Source organism: Rutidosis leptorrhynchoides, chromosome 8 (assembly GCF_046630445.1).
Source record: "Rutidosis leptorrhynchoides isolate AG116_Rl617_1_P2 chromosome 8, CSIRO_AGI_Rlap_v1, whole genome shotgun sequence".
Classification (NCBI taxonomy): domain Eukaryota; kingdom Viridiplantae; phylum Streptophyta; class Magnoliopsida; order Asterales; family Asteraceae; genus Rutidosis; species Rutidosis leptorrhynchoides.
The window spans coordinates 56824792-56844780 of record NC_092340.1 but is presented as its reverse complement, the minus strand read 5'-3'; positions in this window follow the sequence as shown (position 1 = coordinate 56844780).

Genomic DNA, 19989 nt, shown 5'->3' with positions numbered 1-19989 from the left:
AGATAATGTAATGAGTAATTAAGTACTACATTATTGTTTTGTTATGGGTTAAAGCAAGATAAGATATAACATTATTATTTAAGTATGGGTTAAAGTAAGATAAGTTAGTATAAAAAACAAAGTAATAAAGGTGTGATTTTAGTATAAAAAAAAAAAATTCCTACGTAAAGGCCGGAGGTCCTCTCGGAAGCAATCTCTTTATCCGTCGAATAAAGAGAGGGATGAATTTCTCTACTCTTGAGGGTATTTCACTCTGGGTGGAGAAATGACTTGTCTTTATTCTTGGATAGGGGAAGGACTGTCTACATCTTACCTCCCTATTAGAGATATTACGTAATTATGGATTATATCTTATAAGTATTAGATAATAGATAAGTGGTTAGTGGGTTTTGGTGGGGATGATCGTGTGGTGATGGCGGTGATGAAATGGGTGAAGTGGGTTTAGTTTGAACACTGAGCATTTCAATAGGTGTTGTGTTTGTAACACCCTAGGCAAATCTCACATCGCCCACGAACATGAGTGATCATGGGATTATAAGGTAATACTCACGCTTAAATGACACAACGCGTTTTGGGATCACAGGCTGAGTAGAAGTGCGAGTACGCTGTGGTTAAGCGTGCTCGGGCGAGAACACTACCAGGATGGGTGACCTCCTGGGAAAGTGCTTCTCGAGTGTGGTCGCCAAGAAAAAGCCGTGCGCCTGCGGGCAAAGCGGACAATATTGTGGTCATGTTAAGCTGGGGTGTTACAGTGTTGATTCTCAAACAAATCAGGATAATAATAACCAGTAGCAGGTGGTTGTTTTGATATTTTAATAGCGATGATGGTAGTAGAAATATCGGACAGTAACAGTGTAACACAGGATGGTGTGGCTTCAAGGGTGGTTTGAATGGATAACAAAAGGAGGAATCAAGAAGAAGGAATGTGATCATGTATGTGAGTGTATTATCCATGTGTCTATTACCTATATATTTATATATCTATATGCACCGAATGTTTAAACTTATAAAACAAATTACATGGTATCTTTGTTGACTAAAATCATATATATACAAAGCTCAAATAGTAATTATATATTTTTAAATGAAAGACAATATATATTTTAAATGAAGACAGCAAAAACGTGCCCAATCATCAATTACTTTACACTTCTTATATTTGATATTATCTGCCGACAGTTTTCTATGGAATGATATATCGTACTCCGTTGTTTAACTCGGTGGCAAATAAAAGTGTTCAGAAAAATTTCAAAATTTTAAATTAACTATATTTATTTATTTTGGTCATTATGGTATAAAATTCAGTCATTAACTATTAAATAAAAATTACATTAATTATTCACTCCCAACCCCAAGTAAAATATAAAAAAATTTAAAATTTAATAACTAGGTCCTAAATACATTTTTAATAAGCCTAAAATTTATAGAACTCATTTTCGAATCACCGTTTATTTTAAAATCATATAAGTTCGAATTAAACTAATCATTTGAATGACAAACGAGTGTTATTATTGTTTCCTAAATGAATTCAAAACCATTTATTTTTGAATTACATTATATTTACATAAATATATATTAACTAACAACTTAATTATTAATTCAAATCATCAATTCATATAATACTTTATTTAATATCTCTAATTATTATTTATATACCTATATATATATATATATATATATATATATATATATATATATATATATATATATCTACATATTTATTTACAATTAATTGTTCGTGAATCGTCGGGAATGGTCGAGGGTAATTGCATATATGAATCAGTTCAAAATTTTTGAGACTCAACCTAACAGACTTTGCATATCGTGTCAACAATTAAATAAGAATCAAGTTTAAATTTGGTCGGAAATCTCCGGATCGTCACACTTGCCTTGATAATCTTGGCTTAAAATGTTAATCAAAGTCTCTTTCCTAATGATAGAATGTCAAGCGTTAATAAAAATGACAAGACAATTCTTTTCAAACCATCTGAAGTAATGACTCACTTCAAACCTGCTATCGAAGAAGATATTGGATATCCTTCAACTGCAAGACCAGTCCAAAGTCCACCTTATGGCTTTGGTGGTCCTCCCTCACCAAACTATATTCCGGATACTTTACCTAATTCTCCCGAATACTACCAGACTCCAAGAACGGAAAGTAAAGGGAAACGCCCTGCTGATTTTAAAGAAGATGGTCCGTCAAAGAAAAGATCCCGATCTCCTTCCTACGAAGAAGTTGATGCCAAGTACGATATCATGAATCTGCGAAAAACTACCGATGACCTAATTCGCCATATTGCAAGGATCGATGTTCAAATAAAGGAAAAAGACCTAGCGATCAGGAAGCTCATGGAGGAAAACGCTGAGCTAAAGAAGGAGATAAAGTTGGTGAAGTATGAAGGTGATAGAAATGCCCGATGGGGGAAGCAATCTCTTGCCTACCTAAGAGAAGATGATAACTTTAAATTGAAGATGGAGGAAAACCGCCTCGATTTCCTGCATGAGAAACAAAAGGCGAAGAATGAGAAAGTTGGGAAGTTTATGAAGAAGGTTGAGGAAAGAAAAAGAAATATGAAGACTACTGCAATCTTAATATTTCCTAGTTTATCCTATTCTAATTTCCCATCTATGTAAAGGCTATGACTTAAACCATTTCTATTTTCGAATCGTGTATTAAAAAAAGGCTTATTTAATGCCTCGTTCTTAATAATATAAAGTGTTTCGTTTATATCATATTCATCTTTATCCTGCTTAAAATTTTTCAAACTTATGACCTATCAGATTTATCAAACTTCTATACACCCTTATGTAGTGAAGAATCATGGTTCGTCCAACTACACCAACTCTTACCACGATGTTTCATAATTTCCTCGTCTGACTACGTCTTCCACAACGTCCATAACTATCAAAGATATGAAGGTTAACCAAGTCTATAAAGACTGTAACTTAAAACTAGCCAGCCATAAGTTAGTAACTGTTTTCACGGATGACATTTTGAACTTCTCCAAGAGTGAGAAAGGACGTGAGCAACATTTGCAAATTCATTCTTGAATACCTTCACAGGTACGGCGTTAACATGGTGGAATACCTATCTCGAGCAGGTAGGACAAGATGCTGCTTATGCACTACCGTGGTCAGCATTCAAGCAATTAATGAACGAGCAGTATCGTCCCAGAAACGAGGTCAATAAGCTCAAGGTTGAGCTTAGAGGATTACGAACGCAAGGTTTCGATATCACCACGTACGAACGACGATTCACATAGTTGTGCCTATTGTGTCCCAGAACGTTCGAAGACGAATAAGAGAAGATCGACGCATTTGTAAAAGGGTTACCGGAAAGAATTCAAGAAGATGTGAGTTCACATGAGCCCGCCTCCATACAAAAGGCAAGTCGAATGGATCACAAACTAGTGAACCAGATCTAAGGAAGGATTAAAGAGCAGGCAGCCGAAGAGGCTAACATGAAACAAGTCAAGAGAAAGTGGGAAGAAACCAGTGACAAGAATCACCAACACAACAACAACAATCACAACCACAATCGCAATAACTATCCCAACAACCGCAACATCAATCGCAACAACAACTTCAACAAATGTCCCAACAACAACTACAATAACCGTCCCAACAACAATAACAACAACAACAACAACAACAACAACAACAATAACAATCCCAACAACAATCTCAATAACAACAATGGCAACAAAAACCAAAAATAGCCATGCCAAAGGTGTGAAGAGCATCACCCGGGGTTCTGCACGACATTTTGCAACAGGTGTAAAATAAATGGTCATAGCGCAACGAAGTGCGAGATCTACGGACCAATGCATAACAGAACTAAAAGAACAAATAATGTCGGAACAAATAACACCGCCATAGTTTGTTATGGATGTGGAAAACCCGGCCACTTTATTAGGAATTGCCCGAATCAGGTGAATACTAATGGGCAGGACCGCGGAAGAGTTTTCAATATTAATACGGCAGAAGCGCAGGAAGACCCGGAGCTTGTTACGGGTACGTTTCTTATTGACAATAAATCTGCTTATGTTTTATTTGATTCGGGTGCAGATAGAAGCTATATGAGTAGAGATTTTTGTGCTAAACTAAGTTGCCCACCGATGCCCTTGGATAATAAATTTTTACTCGAATTAGCAAATGGTAAATTAATTACAGCAGATAATATATGTCGGAAATGAGAAATTAAACTGGTTAGCGAAACATTTAAGATTGACTTGATACCAGTAGAGTTAGGGAGTTTTGATGTGATAATCGGTATTGACTGGTTGAAAGAAGTGAAAGCATAGATCATTTGTTACAAAAATGCAATTCGCATTATACGAGAAAAAGGAAAACCCTTAATGGTGTACGGAGAAAAGAGCAACGCGAAGTTAAATCTTATTAGTAACCTGAAGGCGCAAAAACTAATAAGAAAAGGTTGCTATGCTGTGCTAGCACACATCGAGAAAGTCAACTCCGAAGAAAAGAACATCAATGATGTTCCCGTCACAAAAGAATTTCTCGATATATTTCTGAAAGAATTACCGGGATTACCCGATCTGTTGAATTTCAAATAGACCTTGTACCGGGAGCTGCACCAATAGCTCTTGCTCCATACAGACTCGCACCCAGTGAAATGAAAGAACTTCAGAGCCAATTACAAGAACTTTTAGAGCGTGGTTTCATTCGACCAAGCACATCACCGTGCGGATCTCCTGTTTTGTTTGTCAAAAAGAAAGATGGTACATTTAGATTATGTATCGACTATAGAGAGTTGAACAAACTTACCATCAAGAACCGTTATCCATTACCGAGAATCGACGATTTATTTGATCAACTACAAGGCTCGTCAGTTTATTCGAAGATCGATTTACGTTCTGGGTATCATCAAATGCGAGTGAAGGAGGATGACATTCTGAAGACTGCTTTTAGGACGCGTTACGGTCATTATGAGTTTATGGTTATGCCATTTGGAATGACTAACGCACCAGCTGTGTTCATGGACCTCATGAACCATGTGTGTGGGCCATATCTTGACAAGTTTGTCATTGTTTTCATCGATGACATACTTATTTACTCGAAGAATGATCAAGAGCACGAAGAACATTTGAGAAAAGTGCTAGAATTGTTGAGAAAATAAAAATTGTACGCTAAGTTTTCAAAGTGTGCATTTTGGTTGGAAGAAGTTCAATTCCTTGGTCACATAGTGAACAAAGAAGGTATTCAGGTGGATCCGGCAAAGATTGAAACCGTTGAAAAGTGGGAAACCCCGAAAACTCCGAAACACATACGCCAATTTTTAGGGTTGGCTGGTTATTATAGGAGATTCATCCAAGATTTTTCAAAAATAGCAAAACCCTTGACTGCATTAACGCATAAAGGGAAGAAATTTGAATGGAAGGATGAGCAGGAGAAAGCGTTTTAATTGTTGAAGAAAAAGTTAACTACGTCACCTATATTGTCATTACCTGAAGGGAATGATGATTTTGTGATATAGTGTGACGCCTCAAAGCAAGGTCTCGGTTGTGTATTAATGCAACGAACGAAGGTAATTGCTTATGCATCTAGACAATTGAAGATTCACGAACAGAATTATACGACGCATGATTTGGAATTAGGCGCGGTTGTTTTTGCATTAAAGACTTGGAGGCACTACTTATATGGGGTCAAAAGTATTATATATACCGACCACAATAGTCTTCAACACATATTTAATCAGAAACAACTGAACATGAGGCAGCGTAGGTGGATTGAATTGTTAAATAATTATGACTTTGAGATTCGTTACCACCCGGGAAAGGCGAATGTGGTAGCCGACGCTTTCAGTAGAAAGGACAGAGAACCTATACGGGTAAAAGCCATGAATATAATTATTCGTACTAACCTTACTACTCAAATAAAGGAGGCGCAACAGGGAGTTGTAAAAAAAGGAAATTTAAAGGATGAAATACCCAAAGGATCAAAGAAATATCTTAATATTCGGGAAAACGGAACCCGGTATAGGGATGACAGAATTTAGGTACCAAAGTTTGGGGATGTGAGAGAAATGGTACTTGGGGAAGCACATAAAACGAGATATTCAATACATCCCGGAGCGGGAAAAATGTACAAAGATCTCAAGAAGCACTTTTGGTGGCCGGGTATGAAAGCTGATATTGCTAGATATGTGGATGAATGTTTGACGTGTTCTAAGGTCAAAGCTGAACATCAGAAACCATCAGGTCTACTTCAACAACCTGAAATCCCAGAATGAAAATGGGAAAACATTACCATGGATTTCATTACTAAATTGCCAAGGAATGCAAGTGGTTATGATACTATTTGGGTAATAGTCGATCGTCTCACCAAATCAGCACATTTTCTGCCAATGAGAGAAGATGACAAAATGGAGAAGTTAGCGCGATTATACTTGAAAGAAGTTGTCTCCAGACATGGAATACCAATCTCTATTATCTCCGATAAGGATGGCAGATTTGTTTCAAAGTTTTGGCAGACATTACAGCAAGCATTAGAAACTCTTCTAGACATGAGTACCACCTATCATTCACTGACTGATGGGCAGAGCGAAAGGACGATACAAACGCTTGAAGACATACTACAAGCATGTGTTATTGACTTTGAAAACAGCTGGGATCGACACCTACCGTTAGCGGAATTTTCCTACAACAACAGTTATCATGAAACAACCCAACTTGTATTCCATACGATAATTTTTTTTTATTTAATACACATTTACGCGCTAATAAAATATGTAAACCATTCCACAAGTTTCATTTAAAACGTACCACAATTTAAATGTTTACAAGGCACGAAGGCCATTAATTAAGTTTAATACAAGTTTGACCCACTACAAATGATAGTTTATAATCCAAACGACACTTCGATCATGGTTTGGGACTAAATTACCCAAAACGTTAGGCCAACTTCAAAGCTCCAACAAAACATCATCAAGGGATACCTAATGCCCGATAACCCCTTTGCCCTTATCGACACCTGCATCTAAAAAGATAAACAACGAGAGGGGTAAGCTAATGCTTAATGAATACAATAATTATACATGTTCATGTATAACCTACTTATTCGCAACCACTTACGCAACACCGCATACAAGCTAGCAATACGACGACCATGCAAACATCATGCATAAACTACTATCCACAATTCACAAGAAACTAGCAACACCAATAGCATATAGTTCAATATTAATTATGCTAATACCAAATTCACACAACCATGGTTAACCAATAGTAAAAGGAATGGTACTCGAATTTCCCATCGGTGTTCATAACAACCGTTAGTGTACAACACATATATCACCAACCCTTGGACAACACATATCCGTTCATAAGATCGTTAGTGTACAACACATATATCACCAACTTGGACAACACATATCCATTTATAAAACCGTTAGTGTACAATACATATATTACTAACTTGGACAACACATATCTGTTCATAAATCGTTAGTGTACAACACATATATCACTAACTATGACAACACATATCCTTACGTACAAATAAACACATCATATACATACAAGTATACTTATTCCACTCACCTTGACACAAGGATGATGATTATGCACGTCCGAACTTCAAGGCAATGTACCTAATTCATTAAGTACACATTCAATCACACAACTAGTGGAATTAACCACAATACTTACACTTGAGCATTTAATGACCCAATTTGCATTAAATGACTCAACTACACCACAACCGCCCATAAATGGCCAAGACTCATACTAAATCACTAAGGCTAGTGATTTAAAGTCTACTAACATCAACTAACATAACTTAGGGTAATTCATACCCATTTTACCCAATTAGGTCAACTAGTACTCATTTGACCCATTTTAAATACTTAGACTCACAATCGAGTCAAACTTACCCATTAACAATTCTTTCATCAATTTAAAAGTGTATTAGTGACTAACAACACCATTTAACACTTACAACCTCAAATCATAAGACCAAACCCTAGGTTATGGCTATTAGGGTTTACTTTCAACAATCTAACCCAAAATCCACCCATTTAACCCTCAAATGGGTCACACAAGTTCCAAATGAACAAACCCTAGCATAAACCAATTAAAACTCAAAATATAGAGTTAAAACTTACCAACACTATCCACTTGTAGCTAAGAACAAGGAGAACAACTTTAATTCTTGCTCCAAAGATCAACTCTCAATCCTTCACTCTCAAATCTCATTTTTAATCCAAATGGGTTTTATGTTTTGGAAGAGAAAATGGAAAGAAAAGAGAAAAGAAAATGAATTAAATGGATAAGTGGTGGAGATTTAATGCTCCCATCAGATCTACACGTCAAATTACCAAATTTCCCCTTAAAATCCCTTAAAATGAGCTAAGTCCGAAATCTGTCCAGCAGGACTGCCGCGACACGGCTCTATTTATCGCGGCGCGACGTATAAAGGGAAATCCGACCCTTCTTAGCAGGCCTCCTGACTTCAGTTTTGCTTGAGATGCCGCGGTGCGAGCCCCTTTGCCGCGGCGCGGCGAACAACGTGCACAAGTGATCTATTTAAACCCCTTCCTGACTCTGGTTTGCGTTTATTATCGCGGCGCGACTATGGTCATCGCGGCGCGGCTTAAGGCTGCACCTGACCAGCTCGACAACCTTAAACAAATTTCCGATTTAATTAATTTGTACATTCCATTCCCGCTTCCTATATCCACCTAGCCTTCAACAATAGTCTCACAAGACTTAACGCTATCAAAACCCATGTATATACATGTACATGCACACATTCTCAAATATATATATATATATCTACACATACATCTATACATTTACACATAAACTAACGGGTTACAAATGTACTAATGATTAAGTGTGTACCTTTAGATATGTACGGGAAAAGCGGGATGTTACATATCACTCAAGTATCAAGATGGCACCGTTTGAGGCACTTTATGGTAGAAAGTGCAGGTCTCCGATTTGTTGGAGTGAAGTTGGGGATAGACAAATTACGGGTCCGGATATAATTCAAGAAACTACCTAGAAAATCATCCAAATTCAACAACGGTTGAAAACCACTTAGAGTCGACAAAAGAGCTACGCGGACCTTAAAAGGAAAGATATAGAATTTGAAATTGGAGAGATGGTCATGCTTAAGGTTTCACCTTGGAAAGGCGTTGTTCGATTTGGTAAACGGGGGAAACTAAATCCAAGATACATTGGACCATTCAAGATTTTAGATCGTGTGGGGCCAGTAGCCTACTGACTTGAATTACCTCAACAACTCGCCAATGTACATAATACCTTTCACGTCTCGAATCTGAAGAAGTGCTTAGCTAAAGAAGATCTCACTATTCCTTTAGATGAAATTAAAATCAACGAAAAACTACAATTCGTTGAAGAACCCGTCGAGATAATGGATCGTGAGGTTAAAAGGCTCAATCAAAATAAGATACCAATCGTCAAGGTTCGATGGAATGCTCGTAGGGGAACCGAGTTCACCTGGGAGCGTGAAGATCAAATGAAGCTGAAATACCCGTACCTATTTCCAGAAGATTCGTCAACACCTTCAACAGCTTAAAATTTCGGGACGAAATTTATTTAACGGGTAGGTACTGTAGTGACCTGAACTTTTCCATGTTTATATATATATATATATATAATAATAATAAAATTGGTATATTTATATGATTAAATGTTTTCAACATGTTAAGCAATCAAACTTGTTAAGACTTGATTATTTGAAATGAGTTTCATGTAGACAATTGACCACCCAAGTTGACCGGTGATTCATGAACGTTAAAACTTGTAAAAACTACATGGTGATATATATATTAACATATATATAGTTAACATGATATTATGATAAGAAAGTATCTCACTAGGTATATTAACAATGAGTTATATACATAAAATGAGACTATTGAATTAAGAAACTGGAAACGATATATATAACGATTATCGTTATGACAACGTCTTACTAAGTACATATGTATCATATTAAGATATTGTTACACTATATTTAACATGATAAAATGATAATTAAGTATATCATTGAGTGTATTAACAATGAACTATACAAGTAAGATGAGACTACTAACTTAAGGATTTCGAAACAATACATATATGTAATGATTATCGTTGTAATAGTATTTTAACATATATATATGATGTTAAGATATATTCATACACCATGTTATCATGTTAACATAACAATTTAACATCTCATTTAAGTATAATAATAATGAATTAATTACATTTAACAAGATCGTTAACTTAAAGGTTTCAAAACAACACTTACATGTAACGACTAACGATGACTTAACGACTCAGTTAAAATGTATATACATGTAGTATATTTAGATATATTTGTACACTTTTGAAAGACTTCATGACACATATCAAGGTACTTCTACTTAACAAAAATGCTTACAATTACATCCTCTTTCATTTTCATCAACAATTCTACTCGTATGCACCCGTATTCGTACTCGTACAATACACAGCTTCTAGATGTATATACTATTGTTATATATACTTCAATGATCAGCTCCTTAGCAGCCCATGTGAGTCATTAAACATGTGGGAACCATCATTTGGCAACTAGCATGAAATATCTCACAAAATTACAAAAATATTATAAATCATTCATGAATTATTTACATGAAAACAAACTTACACATCCTTTATATCTAATCCATATACCAACGACCAAAAACACCTACAAATACTTTCATTCTTCAATTTTCTTCATCTAATTGATCTCTCTCAAGTTCTATCTTCAAGTTCTAGGTGTTCTTCATAAATTCTATAAGTTCTAGTTTCATAAAATCAAGAATACTCTCAAGTTTACAAGTCTACTTCCAAGCTTTCTAATCCATTTCAAGTGATCATCCAATCTCAAGAAATCTTTCTTATTTACAGTAAGATATCTTTCTAATTCAAGGTAATACTCATATTCAAACTTTAGTTCAATTTCTATAACTATAACAATCTTATTTTGAGTGATAATCTTACTTGAACTTGTTTTCGTGTCATGATTCTACTTCAAGAACTTTCAAGCCATCCAAGAATCCTTTGAAGCTAGATCAATTTTTGTCACTTCCAGTAGGTTTACCTACTAAGCTTAAGGTAGTAATGATGTTCATAACATCATTCGATTCATATATATATAACTATCTTATTCGAAGATTTGAACATGTAATCACTAGAACATAGTTTAGTTAATTCTAAACTTGTTCGCAAACAAAGTTTATCCTTCTAACTTGACTTTTAAAATCAACTAGACACATGTTCTATATCTATGTGATATGCTAACTTAATGATTTAAAACCCGAAAACACGAAAAACACCGTAAAACCGGACATACGCCGTCGTAGTAACACCGCGGGTTGTTTTGGGTTAGTTAATTAAAAACTATGATAAACTTTGATTTAAAAGCTATTCTCCTGGGAAAATGATTTTTCTTATAACATGAAAGTATATCCAAAAATCATGGTTAAACTCAAAATGGAAGTATGTTTTCCAAAATGATCATCTAGACGTCGTTCTTTCGACTGAAATGACTACCTTTACAAAAATGACTTGTAATCTGTATTTCCGACTATAAACTTATACTTTTTCTGTTTATATTCATAAACTTAAGTTCAATATGAAACCATAGCAACTTGAATCACTCAAAACGGATTTAAAACGAAGAAGTTATGGGTAAAACAAAATTGGATAATTTTGCTTGTTGTAGCTACGTGAAATTTGTAACAAATCTATACAAATCATAACTTAACTAACTTATATTGTATTATACATATATTCTAACATATATTATGTAATCTTGGGATACCATAGACACGAATACAATGTTTTGACATATCATATCGACCCATCTATATATATATTTCGGAACAACCATAGACACTCTATATGCAGTAATGCTGGAGTTAGCTATCCAGGGTTGAGGTTAATTGCAAAATAATATATATACTTTGAGCTGTGATCTAGCCTGAGACTTGTATACACTGGGTCATGGATTGATTCGAGATATTATATATTAATTTATTTTTGTACATCTAACTGTGGACAACTAGTTGTAGGTTACTAACGAGGACTGCTGACTTAACAAACTCAAATCATTAAAATGTAATAAAAATGTTGTAAATATATTTTGAACATACTTTGATATATATGTATATATTTGTTATAGGTTCGTGAATCAACCCGTGGCCAAGTCTTACTTCCCGACGAAGTAAAAATCTGTGAAAGTGAGTTATAGTCCCAATTTTAAAAATCTAATATTTTTGGGATGAGAATACATGCAATTTTATAAATGTTTTACAAAATAGACACAAGTACGTGAAACTACTTTCTATGGTTGAATGATCGAAGCCGAATATGCCCCTTTTGCTTGGTAACCTAAGAATTAATAAACCAGTCTACTAATTGACGTGAATCCTAAAGATAGATCTATTGGGCCCAACAAACCCCATCCGTTGTAGCGGATGCTTTAGTACTTCGAGTTTTTATATCATGTCCGATGGATGTCCCGAAATGATGGGGATATTCTTATATGCATCTTGTTAATGTCGGTTACCAGGTGTTCACCATATGAATGTTTTTATCTCTATGTATGGGATGATGTTTATGAAAAATGAAAATATGAAATCTTGTGGTCTATTATTATGATTGATAAATATATAGGTTAAACATATAACTCACCAACATTTTTGTTGACGTTTTAAGCATGTTTATTCTCAGGTAATTGTTAAGAGCTTCCGCTGTTGCACACTAAATTAAGGACAAGATTTGGAGTCCATGCTTGTATAATATTGTTTGAAAACTGCATTCGAAGACATATATTGTTGTGTAATATTATTGTAAACCATTATGTAATGGTCGTGTAAAAATGCTATATTTTTTATTATCATTTTTAAACCTCTATCGATAAAATAAAGGTTATGGTTTGTTTTAAAATCGAATGCAGTCTTTGAAAAACGTCTCATATAGAGGTCAAAACCTCGCAACGAAATCAATTAATATGGAACGTTTATAATCAATATGAACGGAACATTTCACTAATCTGGCCAGTTACAACAAGAGATTCTTTAAGCTCGCTCTCATGTGTCCACAAATGGTTACTCCCGAACGCCGCAAGATCACTTTGTATGCGAGAGGTTTGATCGATAATATTCAAAGCGGTGTGACTACTTCAAAACCGAGAACTATACAAGAGGCTGTTGAGATGGCTGGTGAGTTGATAGACCAAGTTGAACAGCGAGGAAAGACTCACGCCTCAACTAAGACTAAAACTTATGGTAACTAGAGGAAATGTAACAATTATAATAACTCGGGGAAGAATTTAAATCGGCAGCCCTTTAAGAAATAATATACTGCTAAGGGCAACACTGCAACTCCGAATGCTAGTACTAGTTATAAGGGAAAGTTCCCGTTGTGTGCTAAATGTAATAGGCATCACTCGGGAGATTGTATGAAGAGGTATGATAAGTGCAAGAAGAATGGACATGTGGCTGCCGAGTGCAGAGCTGGTACAAATATGTGCTATGGGTACGGAAAAGAAGGTCACTTCCGGAAGGATTGCCCAACTGCTAGTAAGGCTGCTGAACCTGCTAGAGGAAGGGCTTTCAACATTAACTCTAATGAGGCTCGTGATGATCCTAAGCTAGTCACGGGTATGTTTCTTCTCGATAATCAACATGTTTATGTACTTTTCGATTCTGGAGCTGATAGAAGCTTTGTGTCTAGAGATTTTTTTCCATAATCTTAAGAATCTTGTATCGTCATTAGAAAACTTATAGTCTATAGAGCTAGGAAATGGTAATCTAATGAGTGCTGATAAGGTTTACCGTGATTATACTTTGACTTTGGCTGGAATGTCATTTAAGATAGATGTGATACCGATTAAGCTAGGAAGTTTTGACCTTGTGGTTGGAATGGATTGGTTAGCCGAGAATAGAGCCGACATTGTTTGTCATCAGAAGGCAATTCGCATTCCTGTTATCGAAGGTGAACCTCTAATGGTGTATGGAGAGCGAAGCAATACGCCTTTACATTTTATTAACTGTTTGAAGGCGCAAAAACACATAAGAAAGAGTTGTCTTGCTATGCTGGTTCACGTGAGCAAAACTGAATCTGAAGGCAAGAAACTCGAAGATGTCCTATTGTTAGAGAATTTCCCGATGTTTTTCCTGATGAGTTACCCAGATTACCTCCACATAGAGATGTAGAGTTCCAGATTGATTTAGTTCCCGGAGCAGCACCAGTAGCACGTGTACCGTATAGACTCGCACCACCAGAATTGCAAGAGTTGTCTAGTCAACTGCAAGAGCTTTTAGATAAAGGATTCATTCGACCGAGATCGTCACCATGGGGAGCTCTAGTACTTTTTGTGAAGAATAAGGATGGATCTATGAGACTCTGTATTGATTATAGGGAGTTGAATAAGTTAACTATCAAGAATAGATATCTGTTGTCGAGGATTGATGATTTGTTTGATCAATTGCAAGGATCAGCGTGTTAATCTAAAATTGATCTGAGATCAGGTTATCATCAGATGAGAGTGAAAGAGATAGATATACCGAAAATAGCGTTTAGGACACGCTATGGTCATCATGAATTTACTGTAATGCCGTTTGGATTGACCAACGCATCAGCTGTGTTCATGGATCTCATAAACCATGTCTGTAAGCCATATCAAGACAAGTTTGTTATTGTGTTTATCGATGATATTTTGGTATACTCTAAGAATGAGAAGGAACATGAACAACATCTCCGTTTGTTACTAGAGATGCTCAGGAAGGAGCAGTTGTACGCGAAATTTTTGAAATGTGACTTTTGGCTGCAAGAAGTGCAATTTTTGGGTCATATTGTACGTGTCAATGGTATCCAAGTTGATCCTGTGAAGATAGAGACGGTTAAGAAATGGGAGACTCCTAAGTCGCCAACGCAGAAACGATAATTCTTAGGTCTCGCCGGTTATTATAGAAGATTCATTGAGGGATTTTCTACTATTGCCCGACCGTTAACAGCATTGACTCACGAGGGTAAGAAGTATGAATGGACAGAGTTGCATGACGCTGCATTTCAGTTGTTAAAAGAGAAGTTAACGACTGCACCGATTTTGTCCTTACCCGAAGAAACCGAGGATTTCGTAGTTTACTGCGACGCTTCACGGCAAGGTTTTAGTTACGTGTTGATGCAATGTACGAAAGTGATTGCGTATGGATCGCGGCAATTGAAGATACATGAGTTGAATTACACGACTCACGATTTAGAACTTGGTGTTGTAGTCTTTGCACTGAAGATGTGGAGACACTATCGGTATGGTACTAAGTATACTGTTTTCACGGATCACAAGAGTTTGCAGCATATTTTCGATCAGAAACAGCTTAATATGAGACAGAGACATTGGATCAAACTATTGAACGACTACGATTGTGACAATAGCTATCAGCCTGGTAAGGCTAATGTAGTGGCAGATGCTTTGAGTAGGAAGGAAAGAGTTAAGCCTATTCAAGTTAGAGCATTGAACTTGACTATTCGAAGGAACCTTACTTCTCAGATACATTATGCACAGTTAGAGGCATTGAAAGAAGAGAACGTTGCTACCGAATCGCTTCGAGGAATCGATAAGAAGTTCATTACTCGAGACGATAGAACCCGATATTTTATCGATAGAATTTGGGTAACGAAGTTTGGCGAATTAAGGGAACTAGTGCTAGAAGAGGCACACAAGACAAGGTATTCTATTCAACCTGGATCCCACAAGATGTACCAAGATCTTAAGGCACTGTATTGGTGGCCTAATATGAAAGCTGATATCGCTACTTATGTTGGTAAGTGCTTGACTTGTGCTAAAGTTAAGGCAGAGCATCAGAAACCGTCAGGATTGTTGACACAGCCAGAGATTCCACAATGGAAGTGGGAGAATATTACAATGGATTTTATCACTAAGTTGCCTAAAACTGTAGGAGGTTATGATACGATTTGGGTTATCGTTGATCGTCTTACAAAGTCTGCTCATTTTCTACCGATTAAGGAAACGGATAAGATGGAGAGGTTGGCACAAATATACATAAAGGAGGTAGTTTCTCGACATGGAGTGCCGCTATTCATTATTTTTGACAGAGATAGTAGATTTACATCTAGATTCTGGCAAGCTATGCAAGATGCCATGGGAACCCGTTTAAACATGAGTACAGCATACCATCCGCAGACTGATGGTCAAAGTGAGAGAACCATTCAGACACTATAAGACATGTTAAGAGCGTGTGTTATTGACTTTGGAATTGGATGGGATAAACATCTACCGTTAGTAGAGTTTTCTTACAACAATAGTTATCACGCAAGTATAAAGGCAGCGCCTTTTGAAGCACTGTATGGCAGAAAGTGCAGATCACCTATATGTTGGACTAAGTTAGGAGATAGTCAGTTAACTTAATTGGTCCTGAGATTGTACATGAAACGACTGAGAAGATCGCGCAGATACGAGAGAGAATGAAAATAGCGCGAGATCGTCAAAAGATTTATGCCGATATTAGAAGGAAAGATTTGGAATTTCAGGTTAGAGACAAAGTTATGCTTAAAGTGTCACCCTGGAAGGGTGTAGTGCGTTTTGGCAACAGAGGAAAGTTAAGTCCGAGGTATATTGGACCGTTTGAGATTATCGATAGAATTGGACCGGTAGCGTATAGACTAAAGTTACTGCAGGAACTTAGTGAGATTCACGATACATTTCATGTTTCCAATTTGAAGAAATGTTTATCAGACAAAAGCTTGGTAATTCCCTTAGACGAAGTGCAAGTTGATCCTAAGCTTAATTTCATTGAAGAACCTGTTGAGATTATGGGACACGAGGTTAAGCAACTAAAGCAAAGTAGAATTTCGCTCGTTAATGTTAGATGGAATGCCCGTAGAGGACCAGAATTCACGTGGGAACGTGAAGATCAGATGAGACTTAAGTATCCGCAACTGTTTCCCGAGGAGACGACTACGGCGGATGAACACTAAAATTTCGGAACGAAATTTTTCATCACAGGTGGGAAATGTAACAACTCGACTTTTTTCGTTTACTTTCGTCACTTGTCCGTTAAGTATTTAACAGTGTTTACTTAGACTTGTGTGTTTAATAGAATTAAATGCATGCTTATTAGAGAGATTCTTGAATTAGTAGGTTATATTAATTTATGAATTTATTTCGGAAGGTGAAATAACTAGAAAACGTTACGATTAAGTTAATCGCCTAGAGAGCTTTTCAATTTACGGAACTCAGAAAAACGACGAAATAATTATTTTCAATAATTATTAACTTTAAGAAAAACTAATCTAATTTATTATTTATTTAGTGAATTAAATCCGGTGATTGCGTTTCAACGACTAGTTAACGTTCCGGAGACCCGGTATGGTTAACGGCACTCGAAACGGACCACGCGCGTACCAAGAGTTAAGCAAAAACAAGCCCGAGACCCCATAAAAGGGCCATTCGGCCGAACCCTCCCCAACACCCCTTACTTGGATTGTTTTGGTCTATTACTTGATAGTTGGGTCATTAGTGGGAAGTATTAGGCCCTAAACCTAGATATAAAAGGAAATTAGAAAGCTAGGAGCCTCATAATTCACCTAATTCAATCGACACTCTCCCCTCTCCCTCTCCCCCTTGGCCGTCGGCCACCATCACACCACCACCACCTTTAAAAGTCAAAATTAGAAGAAGCCTTCAACACGAACGTCGTTCTACGCATCGTTCTCTACGCGGTAGTATAAGCAATTTGATCATTAGAGGTATAATTTCTAACCCTATTTTTTATAAATCTGAATTTTGTTCAATTACATAGTGTATTAGAGTTTAGTGCTCAATTAATGGTGTCTTGTGTTGTTATTTATCGTTTGATTGCTTAATTAACGTTGTTTACATGAAAAACGAATTTGTTTCTTGTGGATCTGATAAACTTGACATGAGAACTGATCTTGTAATATGTTTAGATAGGAAGATATCGAAAAGTTATTAATTTTAGACTCCAATTTTGCGTGATTTCGTTATTGTATGCTTAAGATATGCTTAATCGAAGATTTGACTAGGTTTTATTCGTAATCCGAATTTTCTGAGTTGCATGATTTGTGTTTTAGATTATAAAAAGTGTACCACTGTATTCCTTATGAAAAGTTATGCAATTTGGACTTAATATTTGCGTCAAAAGGTTGTGTAATGCTCCCGTTATGTCAAAACAAAGATTTGATTCTTAAAGTGAGCTGAATCGGTTTTTGAAGTTACATAAAAATTGCTAGAGTGAACTAGGAGTTGATTTATACTTTGATATTCTGGAATATGTTAGTCTAAGTATTCCTTGACATATTTCATTTGTATGCGAACTTTCGAGAACGTGATTTTCCATGAGATATATGCTCGTCTAATTGATGTGTACAGTTGATGATTAAAAACTAATGAGTCTGTAAAGGTTTCCGAAATTGTACAAATTGGCTAGAGAAATGTTTCTGATTATTTTATCACTAAAATTTTGAGATGTTTTGAGATGACTTCAATTGGCCGTTTGTCAAAATCTATTTTCTATATTTTTTGAAAATTGTTTAAAAACTGACGCGCGGGCAGAAATTGCTGTAATGAACTATGATTAGACCCTTTCTGATATTGGACTTTTATATATCGTATGAGGCTTTGGCTGGACTTTTTGGAATCTATTTTAAGTGTAGTTATTATCTGGAGTTGTTCATAATTTAATGATTTGTGTTCTATGAGCTATAGTTTGATCTTTCTACGACGTACGAATTTCTAAGACATGTTTAAAATGCAAAAGTGCAATTTGCTTTCCTATGACTTGTAAAATGATATTTGATCTAGATTTGACTTGTTGACCATGTTTGCATGACCTAGTGAGATGTTTGACTTTAGTTGACCACTTTGACCGAGTTGACCTAGGGTTGACTTTGGTTGACTTTGGTTGACTTGCTTGGATTATTTGACTTTTATTTGTTCGTTGAGTCAGTCTGAGCACAAGGACTTTGCGTACACTATGGGTTGACATGGTTTGAACTATAAGTGTATACTTAAGATGATTTACTTATTTAGGTTGCGTTGTTCAGTCGAGATTGTTCGACAACCGTACGTTTTGCTAAGAAATATACAAGTGCTTTTGCTAAGGTGAGTCTACAGTCCCTACTACATTTTTATAGGGATGAGATGCATGCTTTTTCCAAATGTTTTACATATTAGGCACAAGTAACTTAAACAACTATACATATGAGTTCAGATTAAAAATCCCTTAGCTTGATTATATTAGTTACTTTGTAAGCTCGACTTATAGGGACGATACCGTTAGATTTGACAAACCTCACCGCAACATAAACTGGTGCTTATTTTGTTGTTACTCGTACACTTGATCGGTGTATCGCCATGATAGGGTAAACCAAGACGTGTGGCTCGGCTCACGCAAAGGTTAAAGCTTTATAATCAAGTGCTCATGATAATGTATACTTTTTCTATGATGTTATTCAAGAAAATCTTATGGCCTAACTTACGAAATGATTTACTAAACCTATAGATTCACTCAACATTTTTCGTTGACATTTTGCATGTTTCATCCCAGGTACATAGAGGTAGTGCTTCCGCTTAACTGAAGTTATTATGCTGCTTGCTGCTAGAACTGGACGACGTCCAGCATATTTGTCATTTTCATTTCAAGAACAAATATTTGCATTTAAACTACTTTCTTTCGAGATGTTTTGGGTTCATATACATTAGTCATTTATGTCAAACGTTTTCCAGTTACATTTTCTTTAATAAATGACTTTGATTTGATAATTAATGCGAATACTTTTCAGAAACGTCTCATATAGAGGGCGTGACCGCTAAGCTGTGGGACCAGGAGTTAATATTCCGTTAGTGGATTCTGACGGGGGATTACAGGCATACTTTTTGTCTTTTTATGATAATTACAATCGTGTTCATTTTTACTAGTGTTAATAGCATTAATGATCTTTATTA